Source organism: Staurois parvus, unplaced genomic scaffold, assembly GCF_062004578.1.
Source record: "Staurois parvus isolate SC_StPar_1 unplaced genomic scaffold, SC_StPar_1.0 ptg000358l, whole genome shotgun sequence".
NCBI lineage: Eukaryota > Metazoa > Chordata > Amphibia > Anura > Ranidae > Staurois > Staurois parvus.
The window spans coordinates 1,062,269-1,086,421 of NW_028318154.1; positions in this window are offsets into that span (position 1 = coordinate 1,062,269).

Here is a 24,153-nt window from a genome sequence, read left to right on the forward strand (position 1 = left end):
GGTTTCTGGAGGGGGTCACTGGAGGAATTAAAACTTTTCCTGGAGAAATTAAATGTTGAAAAAACTGTTCCAACATTAATAATTTTAGACTAGAGGCTCAAGACCTCTATAAAAGATTTAGGGAACGTGGATACTCACATTCCCAAATTAGGAGGGCAAGAAAACGAGCATATCAAATTGAACGGAAAAAGCTATTATCTCCAAAAAAGGAAGAAAGCCCAGGTAAACAAACCTCACAAGCGGCTAGGATGATAACCCAATTTGGAGCACAATGGGGGGGAAGTGAAACATATATTGGAAAAACATTGGAAGATTCTTATGCAATGCCCTAGTTTAGGTAAAATTGTAGGTGACCGTCCACAGATGGTGGCAAGGAGAGCACCAAATCTTGGTGATTTACTAATCCACTCTGATTATCAGCCATTAAAACAATCAACATGGCTTACGCCACGCACTAAAGGGATGTTTAGGTGCGGGAAGTGCCAGATCTGTAAATTTGTAGATCGTTCTCTGATTCAAACAATAAGGCCCCTTTTAAAATTCAAAGCCTTATAAATTGCTCCACTGCTAGAGTATTATAAATGTTGACGTGCCCATGTAAAAAAATGTATATTGACAAAACTAAGAGGCAGCTCAAAGTGCGAATAGGTGAACACTTTAGAGATATTGAATTGAATGATCCTGAGAGTAATTTAGCTCAACATTATGCTAAGTACCATGGTGGTAAACTAGAGGGCACTAAGGTCAAAGGAATCTATGCACTTAATTTACCGCAGAGGAAAGGTGATTTTGATATAGAACTTTTAAAACGTGAAAAACTTGATACTTTATCCCCTAAAGGGTTAAATGTTGAATTTGACCTCCAAGTGTTTTTGCAAAAATAAGAAGACTTTCAGTGTAAATCTGTTCCCTGTCATCTGTGGATGTTGAAGATAGCTAGTGAGAAGTCCATTAAAATGACATTATAGGAATGTAAGAACATTTTCTTCCTACTATGTAGCCAGGTATCTGCATATTTATTTGTGTTATAGGACCAGTTTGTCAGAGGAAAAGACGAGGAAGCCCGGGCAAATGCGCCAATGCGCAATATGGCCACGCTAATTCACACAAAGAAGTGCACATGTTCATAGGAGGGCGACACGTAATAAAACATCCCTGCGCACGAAAACATACCAGCACACGCAGGGTGCACTAATTGCTGACACTCAGTGGCCTTTATAAGGACTGCAGCTCTGCTCAGTGATTGCTGGATTATCGTCAGCCCCTCCTGTTCCTGTGTTCCTGAGTTGACTGTTGATTTCCTGTTACCGACCCGGCTTGATCCTGACCTTGCTCCTGCCTGCTACTACCCTGTGTATGACCCTGGCTTGATCCTGACGTTGCTCCTGGCTGCTGTTCTATATTAATCCTGGCTCTGGCTACTGACTACTCTACCCATCCTCCGGGATCCACGTGTTCTCTGGAGAAACGCATCCTGCAACTGGAGCACCCACGGTTTCCCTCTTTCAGGCATTTCCAAGCAGCAACACCACTGGCAACCCGTGCTTCTTTGGGCACTGCACCTCCTGTTTCCACCTCCAGGGGCGCACTGCACTTAGCCGTAAGGGGAGCCCTCTCTCTATTACAGCCTCCGGTCAGGTACAAGACAGTATAATCCAGCCATAATGTCAGAGGCTGAGAGAGGTGTCTCCCCAATAGAGGCTTTGTGCCAGCAGGTTGCCGCCCTCACGCAAGCAGTCAAGAACCTACAAGAGGGCTATTTCTATTTAGAAGGTTGCCTGCAGAATCTTGCCACTCCTTCAGCTCCTGCTGACCAAAACCCACCCAGGGAACCCTCTGCATCCTCCTTCTGTTCAAGAAGGCCCTGCAGTCACTCCCACAGTAATGCTACCTCCACCAGAGTCAAGAGTACCAGTCCCGGAACGCTTTTCTGGAGATCGTCGAAAGTTCAGGGCATTTAAAAACGCATGTCTGTTATATTTGGCACTTCAACCCAGAATTTTTTTTTAGAGTCTGTGAAGGTGGGGTTCATCATCTTGCTACTTACTGATGAGCCTCAGTCCTGGGCACATCACCTCCTGGAGTAAAAAAGAGCAGTTCTGAACGCTGTTACTACCTTTTTCGACACCATCTCCCAACTATATGATGATCCCCAACGCATGGCCACAGCAGAAGCTGCCCTTCACTCCCTCCAACAAGGTCGTCGACCTGTGGAAGATTATACGGTTGAATTCCGTAAATGGTCAGCAGACACAGGCTGGTATGAAGCTGCCCTCAGATACCAGTATCGGCTTGGTCTCTCTGAAGGACTCAAAGATGAATTAGCCAGAGTCAAGGCTCCTATCTCCCTTGAAAGCCTCATCCAGTTGGCCATCCAGCTAGACCATCGCCCTATGGGAACAGCGATCGGAAAGATCTAATTCCTACCGTCCATCCTGGATGCTACCCAAGGTGCCTTCCTTCTCTGCCCCTCTGACTACTGTTTCACCTACTCCTGTTGCTGAAACTGAACCTTTGCAGATTGGCCTAGTTCGCTCCTCCTTGTCCCCAGATGAAAAGACACGTCGGAGACAGTCCAACCTATGCCTGTACTGTGGAGCGTCCGGACATTTCTTACAAAATTGTCCTGGGAGACCTAGTAAGTTTATCTCTCCATGCGCTATGTACTCTCAGATTTCTGGATCATTACCAGCTCACCTTGTTCTACCTATATTGTTGCAGGTGGCAGGAAGGGAAGTCAAGCTCCAACCAATCATTGACTCCGGGGCGTGCAGCTGTTTTTTGGATGCCACCCTAGCAAAAAAGTTGCAGGTGCCACTGAGAGACAAAAAACAAAAGCTTGCAGTCCATTTAGCAGATGGGACTTTTCCTCAGTCTGGTTTTGTAACACAGGAAACCATTCCTATTTTGACATCCACAGACTCAGGCCATCAAGAATTTCTCTGCTTTGACATCTTGACCATGTTCCCGATTATCCTGGGAATACCGTGGCTTCGGGCCCATAACCCTCATGTGGACTGGCCTACAGGAAAGATTTCCTTCTCCTCCATCTACTCTCTACAACATTGCTTTCCCCCTGAACTCACAGACTCTTCCTATTGTCTGACCGTTCAAACGGTGCCCCCATCCTACCATGAATACCTGGATGTTTTTGATAAATGGAAGGCCGACACGCTACCACCTCACAGGCCACATGACTGCCCTATCGAACTCCTTCCCGGGGCAGAGATTCCCTTTGGGCGAATTTTTCCGTTATCCGAAGTTGAGCTGGAGGCCCTAAGAGTGTGCATTGATGAGAGTCTTAAGAAGGGGTTCATTCGCCCCTCTTCTTCCCCTGCTGGTGCTGGAACCTTCTTTGTGGAGAAAAAGGATCACCCGCTCAGACCTTGTATGGATTACCGGGGACTCAATAAAGTAACTATCAAGAATCATTATCCACTCCCTCTGGTCCCGGAGCTCTTCCAAAGATTCCGTGATGCCCGAATATTTACAAAACTCGATCTCTGGGGCGCTTATAATCTAGTCAGAATCCGCAAAGGAGATGAATGGAAGACAGCTTTTAGAACCCGTTTCGGGCACTTCGAGTACTTAGTTATGCCCTTCGGGTTGTGTAACGCTCCTGCAACCTTTCAACACCTCGTGAACGATATTTTCTGGGAATTTTTGGATCACTTCTTGATAGTTTCCCTTGATGATATCCTTATCTTTTCTGCCACCCTGGAACTCCACCAAGTGCATGTCAAAAAGTCCTACCTACCCTAAGACAGCACAGATTATATGCAAAGGCGGAGAAATGCGAATTTGAAAAACTATCAATCCAAATCCTGGGCTTGATCATTTCCACTGATGGCATTTCTATGCACCCCCAAAAGGTAGCTGCCATGACCAACTGGCCGGCCCCCACCAATAAGAAAGGTATTCAAAGATTTATTAAGAACTTTTCCTTTATCATTGTTCCCATTACCCAATTAACTCGGATACATACCCAATTCCAGTGGTCTCCGGAAGCCCAAAGGGCCTTTGACAAGCTGAAGACTCTATTTACCTCTGCTCCGGTGCTACAGCACCCCAACCCGACTCTGCCCTTTGTCCTTGAGGTCGATGCCTCGGAGATTGCCACAGGAGCAATCCATTCACAACGTCAGGGGCCCAAGGCTCTCTTGCACCCAGTGGCCTTTTTCTCCCGAAAGATTAGTCAACCAGAGAAAAATTACGACGTGGGGGACCGTGAACTACTGGCCATTAAATCTGCATTGGAAGAGTGGCGCTACCTCTTGGAAGGCGCTGCTCACCCTATCATGATTTTTATCGATCATAAGAACTTGTAATATCTTCGAACTGCAAAACGGTTAAGACCAAGACAAGCTCGATGGGCCTTATTCTTTTCTAGGTTCAATTTTCATTTAACATACTGTCCAGGGTCTAAAAACGGAAAGCAGATGCCCTGTCCCATATGTTCTCAGACACTCCTCAAACAGCTGCTTCCAGTACTATTTTATCCCCACATAATTTCCTGCTCATTCAGCCTGATCTAAAAGCAGCAATTAAACAAGCTTCACTTTCATATGCTGGGTCTGAGAGGTTATCCTTAAGAAAGCATGAGGATTTCTTGTGGCATGAGGACAAGATCTTCGTTCCCCAATAAGTCAAGCCTCAAATATTTAAGTTATGCCAAAACCACTTGCTTGCAGATCACTTCGGGGTACGGAAAACAACAGAACTTGTCCAAAGATCCTTTTGGTGGCCCAACCTGAGACAGGACTGTAAAGAGTATGTTAACTCCTGCGCAACTTGTCTACGCAATAAGGGCAGCCATACCAGAGCCTGGGGTTTGCTGAGACCCCTGCCAGTTCCTGAACAGCCTTGGAAGATGATTTCTATGGACTTCATTGTGGATCTACCTCCATCTGAGGGATTCACCACCATCCTGGTGGTAATGGATAGACTGTCCAAAATGGCTCACTTCCTGCCCATGGTGGGTACTCCTTCCACTACTGAAACTGCTCAAACATTTGTTAAGGAGATAGTAAGACTACACGGGATACCCAATAATATAGTTTCTGACAGGGGAGTACAATTTACGTCCAAATTTTGGAGATCTCTGTGTAAAACCCTGAATATCGAAGTATGTCTCTCTTCTGCTTATCATCCACAGACTAATGGGCAAACGGAGAGGACTAACCAAACTTTGGAGCAATATCTCAGATACTTCTCCACCTTCTCTCAGGATAACTGGGCATCTCTTCTTCCCTGTGCAGAATTCACCTACAATAACTCTGTCCATGCTTCCACCAACCAGTCTCCTTTCTGGGCAAATTACGGTTTTCACCCTTCCTTCGTTCCGGATGCCATTCCAGAAGCATCAGTGCCTGCAGTCCAGGATGGGTTAACTTTCATACAATCCAATTACCAGATACTCCAGAGGACCATGCAACAAGCTCAGGAGGATTACAAGAAACAGTTTAATAGAAGGAGTAGAGGTAACCCTGGGTGGAAGGTGGGAGACAAAGTGTGGCTTGCTACAACCAATCTCAAACTTGCTTGCCCTTCATGAAAACTAGGTCCCAGGTTCACTGGACCCTTTAAAATCAAATGGGAGATTAACCTTGTAGCCTTCGAACTGGACTTACCCAACTCTTATAAGATTCACCCAGTCTTCCATGTTTCTCTACTCAAACCAGTCGTAATGTGCCCTATCCCTGGAAGAGAGGAACCATCTTGGATGGTCAGAAAAGGGGGAGACATATTCAATATCTGGTTAAATGGAAAGGGTATCCACTGGAGGATAGTTCCTGGGAACCAGCAAGAAACGTACATGCTCCTAAGCTGCTTCAAGAATTTTTTAACAGATTCCCTGAAAAATGAGCCCGCCTGGGCATCCGGAGGCTGCCCCTTGGGGGATGGTACTGTCAGAGGAAAAGACGAGGAAGCCCGGGCAAATGCGCCAATGCGCAATATGGCCACGCCAATTCACGCAAAGAAGTGCGCATGTGCATAGGAGGGCGATGTGTAATAAAACATCCCTGTGCACGAAAACACACCAGCACATGCAGGGTGCACTAATTGCTGACACTCAGTGGCCTTTTTAGGGACTGCAGCTCTGCTCAGTGATTGATGGATTATCGTCAGCCCCTCCTGTTCCTGTGTTCCTGAGTTTCCTGTTGATTACCTGTTACCGACCCAGCTTGATCCTGACCTTGCTCCTGTCTGCTGCTCCGTGTATGACCCCTGTTTGATCCTGACCTTACTCCTGTCTGCTGCTTTGTCTATGACCCTGGCTTGATCCTGACCTTGCCACTGTCTGCTACTACCCTGTGTATGACCCTGGCTTGATCCTGACGTTGCTCCTGGCTGCTGTTCTATATTAATCCTGTCTCTGGCTACTGACTACTCTACCCATCCTCCGGGATCCACGTGTTCTCTGGAGAAACGCATCCTGCAACTGGAGCACCCACGGGTTCCCTCTCATCAGGCATTTCCAAGCAGCAACACCACTGGCAACCCGTGCTTCTTTGGGCCTTGAACCTCCTGTTTCCACCTCCAGGGACGCACTGCACTTAGCCGTAAGGGGAGCCCTCTCACTGCTACAGCCTCCGCTCAGGTACGTGACACAGTTATTTGCTTATTATTTTAGTTCTATTTTCCATTGAGCTTATTTGCCATCAGCTGATTTACATATATGGGCAGTAACAAGCCCTTTATAAATAAAACAAGTAAGGTAGGCATTTAATTGGTCCTGATGAAGCTGAGTGAGATACGCCCATTGGCGAAACGCATTGATGTCATACGTCAGATACGTCACTTCCGGTCGGACGCATTGGCACCACAGACGCACTCCTCCAGGGGAGGTGGCAATACATGCTGGCCACGAGCGGTGTCAAGCTGTGCAAGCACCAGGATGGGAGCGGAGCTCGTTTAACTGTAGTTCCGATGGTGGCGGCTGCCTCCAGGACCATGGGCGGTTATCTCTATGAAGGAAATTCTGCAAGAGTATCACCTAAGGCACGGGTGGTGAGTGATGTGCAGCACATATAAACGGGAATACAGTGCATGTACGCCATTGCCTATCCAGTTTAAGTGACTTACCTATTGACTTCCCACCACATGTTAACCTATTTATTTCAGAATGGGGACATCATGTCAAATTATCTGAAGGTGCATTGCACCCTATGTTTAATACAAGGCACGAACAAACAGCACACGGGGGAGCTAAAGACCAGTCAGCAACTAACATGGGCAGAGACACTCTTTAAATAGCCCATCTGGCTCCAATCTTCGCCATGCATGTGCACATGCGTGTGTGCAGTCGTGCATTTCTGCGCACTTCTATTCGCAATTCGTCTTCCCATAAATCCCTTACACTGCCATTTCTACAATACTATGGAAGTCATACAGTGACAGTACTACAGCTATCAAGTTCATTCTATTTCGTATTATGGACATGACTGCTGCTGTTTGAGATCCCACCACCTACTCTTGCTACATTAACCTACCGTAACTACTATCTGTTCTGGTTATTACCCCAGTTAGTGGTTGTGGAGGCAGATTGTCTTTTTACATATATATATTCTACAGTCTATATACACCTGCAAAGGTTTATTGGGCAAATGTATCCGCTACCTGGTACATATATCAGCCATATACTGCTATGTTTGCTATGCCATAATTGGTACAATTGTTTGAAACACCTCCTGCTTGGCGGTGTAACCATTGTGTCAGTGTTGCACTTGTATTAGACCTATTGTCACTATATCTGCAGCCCTCCATTACTTTGACGGGCCATGACGTCTGTTTTTAAGTGATTTTAGGTCAATTTTGATGTATTATCTCATACTGAGGTGATGGTGAACTGAGGTATTTACCTTACAGTATATGTCCATTTGTGTATTGTGTAATAGAGCATAATTTTTTTTAATTACTTTTGAGTATTGCATTCTGTCCATTATGTAACTGCTTTTTTGTGTATCTCTTTTCACGCTTCCTTTTTGTTGTATGGTGTTTTGGTTACTGGGCAGATAATGTACATTTAGCGATACGTGTTTCTCTATAAGCCCCTTAATTTTTCTATTTTCCAGCATTTGCTCCCCCTGCTCAGATGGAGCCTAGGGACGTGTTGTGCAGGGTACATTTTTATATTATCAAGGAGGACATATTGCGTGCTGCCTGGCGCAGGGGGGCCTTTAGATTTTGATGGTGCCACTGTCCATCTATATCCGGATGTGGTAGTCCTTAGTCATCTCGGACTTTATTTGGGTCTGTGCCTTGGCTATCTATTTACAGTGGCATGATGATCTCAGAAGATGTGTGCCTTCCAGGAGTCTGCAGGATCTCTGAGGCCATAGGTTTATGCTTCCTCCTCTAGCCCCTTCAACCTTCCCAGCGTTGGGAGCCTCTTTACACCTGATGCCTTTGTAGTTCTGGGGGGCTCGGTGGGGAAAGAGTATCTCGGGTACAATGTTCAGTTGTTTAATTTTGTATGATTACTATGATAGACATTTATAAGGCGGTGGCCATTGGCTCCCAACAGTTTCAATATTTTACTGTTCACTCAGGTTCTCGTGCAGGGACTCTACTATATCTTCCCTGTAGTATCCAGTGAAAGAGGTGGCTGACTGCCTGGCTGTTCGTTTGGACCTCATGCCTAAGCTCCTGTAAGCTTTTTGAGTCCTGGACCTAGCCCTTACTACTAGAGCCTATTGTCTGACTCTTGAACTGGTAGCTACTGTATTTAGGCCACTCACTAGCGACCTGTAACCCTGTCCTCCCTTTCCTTTTCTTCTACACCCCTCCTCTCTCTCCCCTACCTCCCCCCCCTTTTCAGCCCTTTTTACCTTTATCCTTCCCTACCGCCATTCCCCCTCCCTCTCCATTTCTTATTCTTTCTCTCTTCTCCCTCCCCTTTTGTCCTTTTTCCTGTTTTGCTAAGCATAACCCTTTCTTTTCCATCCTCTCTCCCCCTCTCCCTACTCCCTCCTCTTCCCCTCTCCCCACTCCCTCCTCTTCCCCTCTCCCCCTCCCCTCTCCCTACTCCTCCCCTCCTCCCTCCCCCTCCTCCTCCCCTCTTCCCTACATCCCTTCCCCTTCCCTCACAATCTCCGGGTAGGATAGGTTCCCCTACCTTTCCCTACTGGTCTCTCCTTCACTCTCACTTACGCCTCCATCCACAGGTGTCAGTGTATATGCCCATATATGCACATCATATGGAACCATACAAAACAGAAAGACTCCATAGTGTAACACTGTAAATTTATTACTAAATAGGGTAAAAACCACCAATTGCCAACTCACATTACTGTAGATATAAACAGGCTTTTCACACCACTATACATGGGTGTACTGGATGCACCCTGGTGTACTAAGATGGCGCCCACCGGAAGTACGTCACCACGTTGCCTCTACACATTATGCCACGCCCATGTGGCTTCCTCAGGATAGCGTCATGGTGTTCATGGTTGATATATATAGGGGAATCTAGATGGTGATTGGTTGATCTCAATTGTAAGGTAACCGTGGTTATTTTCCTGTAGTCCCAATAGATGGGGTAGGTATCGTGGCCATTTTGTTGTAGTCTGATTTGCAGTTTCTACAGCAATGGGAGAGAGATCTGAATGTTACCTTTTCTCAGAAACAAAGGACATGATTATTTATTTTGCCCATAGAGCCTCTCTGACTAGTAGGTACCAAGAGGGGGGATATAAGCTCCTTACCAGGTGGTACAGGACACCGGAGGTACTTCGTTGCATGTTTCCCCAAGTCCCGAACCTCTGCTGGTGTTTCTTCTTCATGACACACCCATGTCAAACAAAAGATATAAGCATTCTCTCTTGAAGAACATCCTTAATGCAGCAAAAGCCTGCATTCCAGCATTATGGAAGAATCCATTACCCCCTACAAAGACACATTGGCTGGCTCGCATTCATGAGATTCAGGAAATGGAGAGTATGACTATGCTGCTCAAGGAACAGGGGGATAGATATTGAAAAACATTGACCCCATATTTCTTCTATAAAGATCAAACAGTTTTGGCCTCTCAGGCTAGCTCTGCCTCTTAGGAATTCAAACTCTGCGTGTTTCCCAGTGGCCTAGGGCACGTGCCTATGTGTGGGCCGGGAGGTTGGGTGGAGGGGCGTGCTCTACTCTCCTTTTCTCTTCTCCTTTAGTTTCCCTTCCTTAACCCCCCCCCCCCTTCTTTTCCTTCTCTTTCTTTCTCCCTTCTACCCTTTTTCTGATCGTTACTCCACTGGGGTTGAATGTTTCGTTACTGTATTTTGTACACAGATAAAATAAAAAGAAAGAATGGTGGTTCTTTTTATTTTTGTAGATGTGGTTGGCATGGTTTGTATCCACTTACTTAGATGATGCTTATATAAATGTCTTTCTGAATGGGATTTGCAAAACCTCAGTACGCTGGGGATAGACTGGGTTAAACCATGTTCTGTTTTGTTGCTATTGTTCTTTCTGAATGGCTTACTAAGCCATTTCTTCAAAATATTGAATTATAAAATAAAGACTGTAAACCCTAAATGGATGACATTTGTTTGCTAAAGTACAGTGTATAAACAAATGCTATATTGTTTTCAGTTTTTTTTAAGTGCTGCTGATCTCCTCCAGACTCTTTATAACCAGTTATCATCTACATGCATGCATTACAAAACCAGCTTCACATCACTGATCAGGATTGGTTTCCCGATGGTGTCAACTTCAGAGTATGCTTTTGCAATGAGTGTCAGCAAGGTCACTTATAGCTTCCACCAATATTGTGTGTGACAAGGTGTTTGACTCTTGCCAAAGCAATGTCATACTACAACAGGAAGTGCCTGAATGTCAGGATTTGCAGGGATTAGTTTAACAAAACCTTTATGATGATTGCAAACTGTTTTTGAAATTATCTGACATTTTAGTAATTGGGCTTACAGACACTTTAACCCTTGTCTACCAAGGTACATTTATAAACATCCTGGTAGTGAAGAGGTTAAAGCAAGTTCTAATAACACCATAAAGAGGATCTGTCACCTGCACAATGATATCACATAGGGGGCTTTTTAGTCCCCTTGTGGTAGCAGTAAAGTTAAATAAAAGAATATTATATAAAAGACTTGCGGTTAGGTGTTAAAGGTTGGAAAAGAAGCAGCTAACACAATCAATCGAGAAACAATAAACGTATATAAAAAACAATCAGTGTAGCGCTTAATTGATGATACATGTGATTATTATTAATAACCAATCATCTACTAAAGGTGAGAAGTCACATATAGATAACACAAATAAACCAATGAAAAAAAGTCCAAATAATCTAGAAGTGCTGGTGCTTTGCAAGAAGCCGGAACCCAAAAGGATAGAAAAAGTCCTTCACCTTCCACCCAATCACACAAACTCTTACCCGAGAGTTTGACCACCCAAAGGACTGGTCAAACAGCTCAGTTATCAGGCTCTGATGATGTATCAAGGACTGGCAGATAGGTCCCCCAGAAAATCCAGACAATGTATAAGAGATCCTCCAAATTATATAGCTCTTAGATGGCGATGCCTTTCCACACACTGAATACCCAAGAAGGAAAAAAGTAAGTTGATCAGCAGGATCAACATCAGCATGTCTGTATAAAAGTTTCCATCCATCAAAATGGACCGTTGCAGTGCGTTGTGATGTCACTACGCACCTCTACGGACCGTGGCCGTTTTGATGGAAACTTTCATTCAGACATGCTAATGTTTATCCTGCTGATTGTAAGTGCAATACTGTTAATAAATTAATGCATTCTTGAAATAAAACAATAAATAAAATTGTGTTACAAAATTAAATGCATTTAGCATCTACAGATAAAGCGCGCACAGGTATTTAAGTGGTGATTACCCAACATATTTGAGACATAACCGTGAACTTTGCAGCTAGAGCATAGGACCATCGTTTGTGTTTAATTCTAAATTTATAACCTGTAAAGGCTTTTGAAGTGATGCTTATGAAAACATTTGGGTACCATAATGTTTGCTATTTCATGGCCATGCACAATTTTAAGGCATGAAACATTGGGTATCTATCTACTTGGCACAAACTTATCTTTTATATATTACCAAAAAAAGGTATGGTTTTGTGTATGTTCACTATAACTTTTTAACTTTCCAGAAATTATGGGTTTGTTAAACAGTTGCCAAAAACTGAAACTGCCACAATTTTATTCTGCAGGGTCTCTCCTTTCAGAAATGATATTATTGTTTATAGGTTTAAAGTAACTTCCTTGCAAAAATTCAGATTTTAAACATGTGCAAGTAAGTAGCTAAAAAAAACAAGATACAAGTACAGTTGTGTTCAAAATAATAGCAGTCAGACATCACTAACCTGATCAATCACTGTTTTTGGTGGAAATGATATTTCTACACGGCAAATAATTTACTAGCAGGTGTAGTAGAGTAATAGAAATCCAACAGACCCAACAGTCATGACATGCATGATGCTGATTCTGTGTAATTGAATCACTAAATGAAAGGGACATGTTCAAAATAATAGCAGTGTGGAGTTCTATTAGTGAGGTCATTCATTCTTTGAAAAACAGGTGGCAATTATTGCCCTTATTTAAGGAAGGAAGGCAGCAAATGTTGTACATGCTGGTTACAGTGCATTTCTCTCTGAAATTCTGAGGAAAATGGGTCGTTCCAGACATTGTTCAGAAGAACAGCGTACCTTGATTAAATAGTTGATTGGAGAGGGGAAAACATATAAAGAAGTGCAGAAAATGATAGGCTGCTCAGCTAAAATGATCGCAAATGCTTTAAAATGGCAACCAAAACCTGAAAGAAGTGGAAGAAAGTGAAAAACTACCATTCGAATGGATAGAAGAATAGCCAAAATGGCAAGGACTCAGCCAACAATCAGCTCCAGGAAGATCAAAGAAGGTCTAAAGTTACCTGTGAGGAGTACTGTTACAATTAGAAGACGCCTATGTGAAGCCAAGCTATCTGTAATAAGCCCCCGCAAAGTCCCACTGTTGAAAAAAAGACGTGCTGAAGAGGTTACAATTTGCCAAAGAGCACATTGACTGGCCTAAAGAGAAATGGCCAACATTTTGTGGACTGATGAAAGTAAGATTGTTCTTTTTGGGTCTAGTGACCAGAGACAGTTTGTCAGACGACCCCCAAACATTGAATTCAAGCCACAGTACAGTGTGAAGACAGTGAAGCATGGTTGCGCAAGCATCATGATATGGGGATGTTTCTCATACTACGGTGTTGGGCCTATTTATCGCATACCAGGGATCATGGATCAGTTTGAATACATCAGAATACTTGAAGAGGTCATGCTGCCTTATGCTGAAGAGGAAATGCCCTTCAAATGGGTGTTCCAACAAGACAACGACCCCAAACACACCAGTAAACGTGCAACATCTTGGTTCCAGACCAACAAGATTGACGTTATGGAGTGGCCAGCCCAATCCCTGGATCTTAATTCAATAGAAAACTTGTGGGGTGACATCAAAAATGCAGTTTCTGAGGCAAACCCAAGAAATAGAGAAGAACTGTGGAATGTAGTCCAATCATCCTGGGCTGGAATACCTGTTCACAGGTGCCAGAAGTCGGTTGACTCCATGCAACACAGATGTACAGCAGTTCTCAGAAACAGTGCTTATACAACTAAATATTCATTAAGTGATTCAAAGGAAAGCAAAATCTTCCAACATTTTTCAGTTTATATAGTGAATGTTTGAGTTTGTAAAGAAGAATACAAACACTCCTATTTTTTTGAACAGTCTAATATTCACTTTTCTTCAATTTTTTTTAGAGCAACAACACAAATTTGATATATTTTTCCTCATGTTTTGATTTGGAATAGAGTGTGTAGTGTTCCCAATGCATTTGTGTGTATGGAAATAAAAGTTATTAGAAGGATTTTGAGCTTTATTCACTTTTTTCAACACACTGCTATTATTTTGAACACAACTGTAGGTGATCACACCTTTACAAATTTGTCAAAAGCCAGGTTATAGCAGCTAAGCCTCTCCTGCCTTATATAAGCCAATCCTTTTTTAGCATTATCATTTGTCTCTTCCCTTGAACACACCAACCTATCATTAAACAGAAGGATGCCAGTCAATGCACAAAGACACTACAACATTTTTTTTATTAAATAATGTCCGTGTGCTTGGGTTAGAAGAATTCCAGGATGATAAAAATGTGAAGTTATTTAAAATAAACACAATAACACCAATATTCCTAAAGAAAATAATTGTTATGCAGGATACCTAGCTTAATGTCCAGGGGCTCCTGGAAAACATGGAGACTGGAGATGAGGAAGACTTGTCACTTTAAGAAAAGGGTTACTGAAGGTTGGTTTTGAAGATTTGATGAGTAGTGCCATGGTAATTTATTTAAGAAGACTTTAGGGATCAGTTAACCTTTTCAATCATTAAATGACTCAGAGGTTCTGATCTATATCAGTATTCAAGGATTTTGATTTTCTTTTTTTCTCTTCACAGCTTAGTGAAGCTCAAAATACTTCATTAATCTATGCTACTGTATTTCAACAGTTTCAAGATGTAGAGAATTTGCAGCTCAGCTGTTTTTCATTTACAGTTGTGACCAAAATTATTCAACCCCCAATGCTGTAAAGGGGTTTAGGGACTATAGTGTACATTTGGAATTGTATTCAGAATCAAATCCTACAAGGACGTTGTAACTACCCAAATGCAACTAAAATGACATCAATTGTTTATGTAATACAGTAGTAAATGGTTCTTATGTGGTTTCTTCATTGCCACAATTATTCAACCCCTTAAAGACTACCACTCTGAAGAACAGAGGTTCATACAGGTGCTTTCCATCAGATATTGAAAACACCTGTGGATGTCACCGAGCAGCAATCAAGCATAATAAGCACCAATTAGGCAGCTTTAAAATGACTGTGATACTCAGCTCCTTCTAGACATTTACTGGTGTGGTTACAAACATGGTGAAGGCAAGAGAATGGTCCAGGAAGACAAGAGAAGAGGTGATTTCTCTTCACAGGAAGGGCAATGGCTATAAGAAGATTGCAAAGATGTTAAACATACCAAGAGACACCTTAGGAAGCATCATTCGCAAATTCAAGGCAAAGGGCACTGTTGAAACGCTACCTGGTCGTGGCAGAAAGAAGATGCTGACTTCGACTGCTGTGCGCTACCTGAAGCGTAGAGTGGAGAGAAGTCCCCGTGTGACTGCTGAGGAACTGAGAAAAGATTTGTCAGATGTGGGTACAGAAGTTTCAGCCCAGACAATAAGACGCACACTGCGTAATGAAGGCCTCCGTGCCAGAACTCCCAGGCGTACCCCCTTGCTGTCTCCAAAGAATAAGAAGAGTCGACTGCAGTATGCCAAAAGCCATGTGGACAAACCACAAAAGTTGTGGGATAGTGTTCTGTGGACTGATGAAACAAAATTAGAACTGTTTGGGCCCATGGATCAACGCTATGTTTGGAGGAGGAAGAACAAGGCCTATGATGAAAAGAACACCTTGCCTACTGTGAAGCATGGTGGAGGGTCAATCATGCTTTGGGGCTGTTTTGCTTCTGCAGGTACAGGGAAGCTTCAGCGTGTGCAAGGTACCATGAATTCTCTTCAGTACCAGGAGATATTGGATGGAAACGTGATGCAGTCCGTCACACACCTGAGGCTTGGGAGACGTTGGACCTTTCAACAGGACAATGATCCCAAGCATACCTCCAAGTCCACTAGAGCATGGTTGCAGAGGAAAGGCTGGAACATTTTGGAGTGGCCATCGCAGTCACCAGACTTAAATCCGATTGAGAACCTCTGGTGGGACTTAAAGAAAGCAGTTGCAGTGCGCAAGCCTAAGAATGTGACTGAACTGGAGGCCTTTGCCCATGAAGAATGGGCGAAGATACCCGTAGATCGCTGCAAGACACTTGTGTCAAGCTATGCTTCACGTTTAAAAGCTGTTATAACTGTAAAAGGATGCTGTACTAAGTACTAAGATTGAATGTCACTTGGGGGTTGAATAAAACTGATAATGCTGTGAGCACAGAAAAGACATTTGTGGTTATTTCATTATAACTGTTATGTTATATTTGTCTGACCTACAAGTGCCTCTTTAATGTAAATGTAAGCAAGATGACTGAATGATCAAAAGCAATGTCAAACTGGCCAAAACACTCAATTTCAGTGGGGGTTGAATAATTTTGGTCACAACTGTACATTAGCAAAAGAAAAAAAAATTCAGTTCCTTTCTTTTCTGCTATTTACTGTATATTTAGTCATAAACGTTTACAGGTGTAAATATACCCATAACAGGTAACTATTAATGTTTAGATTTAACCTGGGTCCAAATTAAAATGAATCCAAAGTAGGTTTATTTCTACGTTATATGTTACAGAAGGATCTGTTTGCTGAAAATGGTTACAGTAACCTATTCCAAAGATGCACAAAGAGAAATGAGCCACTCCTTGGCTCCCTGCAGAAGGCGGTATAGGATCTTACTACACCGTTCTCTACCTGCATGCCTCTTTTTGATAATATAGACAGAGATAGACAGAGATAGGAGACTGGAGCTGGAACTTTGTCCCTTCTCCACACAGAAAATCTGGAGCTCAGTCACAGTGACCACAGTGACCAATGGATTCTCGGTCACATCTCTTACTAGGGCTCTTCTCTCCTGATTGCCCAGTTTGGTTGAGCAACAAGCTTTTGGAAGAGTCCTGGTTGTGCTTCTTCTATTTGAGAATTATGGAGGCCACTGTGCTCTTGGGATTCTTCAGTGCAGCAGAATATTTTTGTAGCCTTCCCCAGATCTGTGCCTTGCAATAATCATGTCTCTGGACTCTTCAGGCAGTTCCTTTGACCTCATGACTTTTGCTCTGATACAGTATGCATTGTCAGCTGTGAGGTCTTTTATAGAGAGGTGTGTGCCTTTCCAAATCTGTCCAATCAATGTAATTTACAACAGATGGACTCCAACCTAGGTTTAGCAACATTTCAGCAACTATCAAGAGAAATGGGACAGACCTGAACTAAATTTCAAGTGTTTTTCAAAGGGTAAAAATACATATGCCAATGTGATATTTCAGTTTTACTTGTAACAAATGCACAGACATTTCTAAAATTTTGTTTTCACTTTGTCATTATGGGGTACTGAGTGTAGCCTAATGAGAAAAAAATGAATTTAAACATTTGTAGTATCAGGCTGCAACATAACAAAATTGAAAAAATGAGGGGTCTGAATACTTTCTGAATGTACTGTATATGAGGCAGCATAGAGGGTGGGTCCCAACACCTAGCTGCCACTTATACTGTATGTGTTGCTGTTATGTTCTGGGGTGTGCATAGTCAGCATCCCATAGCTGTAACCAAGCTGTCACTATAAGTACACGATCAACTACAGACAATCAGGAGCTGGTAGAATAGGCTAACAATTAGGTCATCACTGTACAGCCAATCATGGTGAACAAATATACTGGAGCCCCTCTAACTGATCTCATGGCCCACTTAAAGTTTTGCTTTCTGCAGGTACCAGAAGGTTAAAAACAAATATACTGTTTAATAGTTAGATATAAATAAATGTGAATTGATATAAAGCCAATCAAACATTTTACATTTTTAATGAAATGGTCTACTGTTAGTTTTATGTATGTGCATTGAGAAAGTCTTTGCTAGCAAATACCTGATTTTTTTTTTTTTAATCCCAGGGAAAATGGTGCATTCAGCATTCACACTGCAGTGCTCTACACTGGCATAGCTGAGTAGCAGCCACACTTACTCAGCTATGTGTAGCAAGTGTAATCACACAGACTTATATTTCAGATAGGGGGAGGGGTGTGTTGGACCAGGATTTTTAAGCTGCAGAGTGCACAGGGTATACTGAACTGCATAATCATATTTAGCCATCATGTGCAATTGTTGTAACAGTAAAGGGGAGGTAAGACTAGGAAAATAGTGGCTGTTAGTGTTAAAGCAGAGCACCAGTCAAATTAAAAAAAAAAATAAAAGTCAGCAGCTACAAAAACTGTAGCTGCTGACTTTAAAATAAACAGACACTCACCTGTCTCTCGATCCAGCGGTGTCCTCACCACAACCCCATTCACTGACCTTCCTCTCTCCCCATCACCGGCATCTTCAGTGTGGGAACCCGGCTGTGACAGCTTGTGACTTCACAGTCAGATGCCCACTTCGCATATGCAAGTAGCGCTGCACTTTGTGAATGGTCCCGTAGTCTTCGGGGACCTGTCACGTGTCCCAAAAGACTACAGGGAGGGAGGACAACTTCTGCTTCTGATCACCGATCGCAGCGGAATTGAGAGCGGGTACCCTTCAAATTCAGGTACCCCCCTCCACTCCCTAAAGGTGCCAATCCTGGGGGAAGGCCTTAAACATTCAAAAATGGGAATCAGATCGCTCAATTTCATACAGTGAAGATCAATGTAAAAAAGCTATTCACTGCAACCTTTGCTACACCAAATCAGCCACATATTGGGAGGCAGCACAAAGAAATACACTTTAGATTGTATCTTACCCAATACATTACAGCAAAATTTCAACTACACAGCTCTAATGAATGTTGGAGAGATTGTGGTCAAATAGGGACACTATTCCATATGCTTTGGTTATGTCCATATCTCCGCAGATATTCGAAAAACACTTTTTGCTTACTAGAAAATATCACAGGAATGATCGTTAAAGAAAATTTTGAACAAGTAATCCTAAATATCAATATAGACTTCATCCCTCTACTATTCAGGCCAGTAACCATTTACATCTTTATGGCAGCTAGATTAAGGATAGTCCGAAACTGGAAATCCAATGTAATTCCTGGTGTAAGCGACATTATTAGACAACTTAAGGTGACATTCCGCCATGAACAAATAATGGCCCACAGAGACGGAAAATCTAAGCTCTTTTACAAACAATGGACATCTTGGATTTCTGTCAGGAATTATACTTAAGTGACAAGTGCCCTTACATAATTAGGACAGTGTGTCCTCTTGGTTGAAGGATGGACATTATGTCCTGAACAGCTTGTTAAGATTCTCCTATAAATCATTATAATGCATTATAGTGCTAAATCATTATTCTTGCTATAACTGATTTATCTTTACATATGTAAGTTTAATTATACTACGGTTATCTTCATTTCAAATGTATCTTAGTTCTACTTCCAACCTGTACTTGCAATCAAGCTGTATGCTACAGGCAGTGGTGTCCCAAGGCAGGTGCGGGGAATGCGGTCCGCACCGGGTGACACCGACCGCATGGGGTGACACCAGACCCGTTCCACAAAAAGGTAAGTTGTAAAGCAAGCTGATGATCCCCACAGGATGGATCTGATCCATCCTGCGGGGATCGTCAGGCTTTCTTTACAACTTACCTTTTCTTGGAGCCGGTCCGGTGTCACCCCCTATAGGTTGCATGCCGATGATCCTGCGGGGAGTCCGATCCATTATGCTCAATCCGCAGATCCGATCCATTCTGAGGGGATCGTCGAAGGGGGTGTCACCCAGTGTTACCACACTGGGTGACACCAACCCTAGGGACGCCTCTGGCTACAGATGTTGTATTACTATGATGACAAATCTATTTCAATACTGTGATGTATTCTAAAAAATTAATAAAAACTATGTGAAAAAAAAAATGCACCGGCTCAAAACACACAAAACTAGATCCATAGGAAACCATGTTAAATGGGCTGTAGTTCGTTTCTGCAAAATGTAAAATGCACTAAAAAATGCATAAGTGTGAACCAAGGCTTAAGGCTCTAGCTGCAATCTTAGCAGGATACATAAATGAAGCTAAGGGGGTTTTTTTAAGTGGAGGTGCAGTCAAACACCAGCTGTAGAAGGCTTCTGTCCATTTACAGTATATGTTGTGTACTATTGTGTCAAAACTGTGAGAATGATTACAAGAAAGCATTTCATATTTTTTCCTTTTATTCTGTAGGAGCAAGTGGAGGTTTACATTTTTCTTTCTTTTATTTCTAAAGCAAGACCAGTTTTTTTGTGTTGTATACCATTGTATTTTGCAATGTGCCTATACACATCCTGATATTGTTCATCCCTTTATGTTAAGATGACATTCATTGTCTTCAAAAAAGTAATATGGAATAGCATATAGTATATGAAATCCTTATTGTTGGGTGAAATGATTGATACCATTAGTCACAGAAGTGGCTAATGTAGAATGACAGATTTATTTCATATGAACTAAGCCTGTTCTGGCTGAAGGCTTGTCAATATTTCATTTTCTCATGAAGTACACATTTGACACAGATATTTTGGTAAAGTGTTTATTGCAAACACAATAATCTTTCAAAGGCATGATTTAAAATAAATGTACTATAATGCAAATAACTATTTATGTCCTAGCAAATTGTGGCCATTCTTCAAGTCAGAATAGTGTTATTTTCAGAAACATGAATGTAAATAGTGTGTGTTTTGTATTGTTTTAGAATATGTATTTTTTAGCTGTGCAATATTTCAGAGAAAGCAGTATATTAAAATAGTTTGGTATTGTAGAAACATTTGTGTATTGTGGTGTCAGGATAGTGACACACAGAGACTGAGAGTGCCCTGAAACACACAGAAGCTCTTAATCATGGATAAATGGGTAAGATAAAGCAATGCTGAACTATCAAAGCTTGCAGCAGGGACACACACAACCATATATTAAGGCATGATGATCTATGCAAATATTAAAGAACGTTGGTATGTATTGCATATATGCAATATGACACAACTGCTCACTATGAAGCACCTATTCCTGCAGAGTCTAAAGTAGGCCATATGCATATAGAATCTAATCAATTCATTTATCCATGCTATACAGAGCAGGTGAAAGGATCTCCTGATGCAGCAATTTGTATTTTGACAGCAAGTCCCACCAGATGTCAAAATACCTGAACAGTGCTTGCATCTGATTGGATGTAGGCATTGTTCAACCAACACATCACTGCTGGGCTCCTTCCATTTTTCAGTTTGTTTGATGTCAAGCAGAAGGGGGCTGACAGCACCACCCTCTGTGTGAATTTTCATCAGAAACTGGCTGAAATGCATTCTTTGACCGGTATATCCAGCTTTAGTGTTAAAGTATAAAGTCTTTAGTTCAATTTAGTCTTTAGTTCAGCACTGTTCCATTTTGGTCACCATTTCATAAAAATAACATTGGGGAACTGGAGAAAGTACAAAGAAGGGCAACCAAACTGATAAGAGGCATGGAGGAGATCAGTTATGAGGAAAGATTAGAGGAACTGAATGTATTCTCTCTTAAGAGGAGATTAAGGGGGGATATGATCAACATGTATAAATACATCAGTGGTTCATATAGTGAACTCGGTGTAGAGCTATTGACCTTGAGGTCATCACAGAGGACAAGGGGGCACTCTTTACGCCTGGAGGAAAAGAAATTTAATCTCCAAATATAGAAAATGTGGAATAGACTCCTTCAAGAGTTGGTTCTAGCCAGCTCAGTGGATTGCTTTAAAAAAGGCCTGGATTGTTTCTTGGATACACAGGATATAACTGGATACTAACATTTATAGGTAAAATTGATCCAGAGAATATCAGATTGCCTCTCGGGGGATCAGGAAGGAATTTTTTTCTCCTGCAGGAGCAAATTGGATCACGCTTTGTTGTTTTTTTTGCCTTTCTCTGGATTAACTATGGGTGTAGAATTATAACTTTTTTTTTTCTGATTGAACTGGATGGACTTTTGTCTTTTTTCAGCCAGACTTACTATGTAACTTAATTTTTAGTTTTTTTGGATAGATTGAAGCACCCATTTTTGGTTGTTATTGCTTCCTATGGCACTGCTTTGGATATTCTTCCTCCCTTTTTGTCTCTTTTTGTCCTGATGACCATTGTAACTGTGAATTTATTGAAAATACAAAAATCCAGAAATTGTTACTTAGTTGAATTTTTTAGTCTAGAGGGGACAAATTCTTCCTTCCCCTTCTTCTTTCTTCCCTTCTATTCCCCCTTTCATGTCCACCCATTCCTACTTGACTTCACCCCTTGGCCTTTCTTCCCCTGAACCTCCTGGTTCTAATAATGGTGCTTTCAACATATTCTGCTTATGTAATGTTGACAGGACCCTATGGACAAATGACCATGAATATTGTTGCATCTAAGTTTGAATTTATGTTCCTATTTTGTTGTTCATATATTTAACCCTGTTTACATACTGTAGCCCTTGTGTGGGCAAACCAATTGTTATCACTTATTTTTCTAAATAACCGCCACCCTATAGCAGAAATACTTCTACAGGGCGTCAGGGATGCACAAAATCATATATATATATATATATATATATATATATATATATATGTGTGTGTGATTTTGCATTTCCAGGTAGGGGGCACACGTGAGCTGTGCGCACGCCCTACCCACGCCACCATTCGCGGCTTTGGCTGTCAATCAACAATACACTTCTCTCCCATGTCAGCTACAGCACACTGCTGTGTATGGAAAACACAGACACAGCCCCATAGTAAAACACACACAGTTAACCTTTTGATCGACCCAGACGGTAACCCCTTCCTGCCCAGTGCCATTAGTTCAGTGTTAGTGCTTATTATTAGCACTGATCACTGTATTGGTGTCACTGGGGATGTCAGGAACACCAACTCAGTTCCCCCAGTGTCAGAATGCCTTCCGCAGTCTCACAGTCCCACTATACGTTGCTCATCGCCGCCATTACTAGTAAAGAAAAAAAAATCCAGTATATATACCGCCACGCTGTAACTTTCAAGTAAAACAATTAATTTACACATTTGTGGACTTTTTTTTAGCAGAGACATGTAGCAGAATACATTTTGCCCTAAATATATGATGAAATTTGATTTTTAAAATTTTTTTATTGACATGTTTAATAACAAAAAGACAAAAATATAGTTTTTTTCTCAAAGTTGTTGGTCTTTTTTTTTTTTACAGCGCAAAAAATAAAAACCGCAGAGGCGATCAAATATCACCAAAATAATGTTAAGGTAACGCAGTGCCATAACGCAAACTGCTTAAATGCTTCCTAACCAGAAATACTGCTACAGTGCGGCATGGGTATGCAAAAAATCACGCATATTTATGTGATTCGCACTACCCTCCCAGATAGCTTCAGATTGCCCATCAGTACACCAGTAATCACATTTAACCCTTTGATTGCCAGGAACACGCTCATACACAATAAACCTCCATTGCTAGTATAGTGCCTGAACAGATCAATATCTTTGATCAGATTAGCATTATACCAGCATTCACATTAGTATAGTGTCCCCAAAAACACAGCACTAGCAGAATCAACCCCAGCGCTTGCCAGAACATGCGTTTAGCCCCTATGCTTACCCCCCCCCTTCTTCCCCAGCAAGTGCAGTGTCAGTAGGTCACTGTCACTTGATACATTGCACACAAAACCGCAGTGTTCGCATAATCAGGCCTGATCTCTGTTAGCACTTGCCGGTAAATTTTGATGACTCTCATATGCAGCAGAGTGCCAGTACTAGTGCCGCTCTACCTTTTGGTGAACTGGCAATCACCAGTGGCCTAGTACATCCTGGTCTTTCACATACCAACACTGCAGTATCACTGGGTGACGTGGCGACTCCCATAAGTGCAGTACAAGCTGGTGCGGTGGCGAGCACAAGTATTGCCCTGCAGCCACCAAGAATTCGCACACAGATCCATAGAGCTCATAGTATGCTTCCAGATGTGCTTGCAAATCCCAATTGGCAGCCCACAAATTCTGCAGCACCCATACTTCCCCCATTCACTGCCCAACCTGGAATTCAGGTGGAAACAGCAAATTTAACTACTCCCCTTGATCTGTATGCATTGATTGTGGATCAAAGCAATTTATACACACAACAATTTATCACTGTCAACCCAAATTCAAATCTTGCCAGACCTTTTGCATGGAAACCCATTACGGTTTCCAAATTTAAATTCTTTTTAGACCTAACCCTCAACGTGGGCATTACTAAAAAAAAATGAATTGCAGTTGTATTGGTCCACAGACCCTATTCATCATATGCCGTGTGCTCTGCTGCGATGGCCAGGCATAGATATGAGAGTATAATGTATTTTATGCATTTCAACGACAATACACTCTGTCATCCTCGGGGTGACCCTGAATTTGACCAGCTCCACAAAATTGAGGCCCCTCGTAAATCACCTTAACCAAAAATTTGCAGATGAC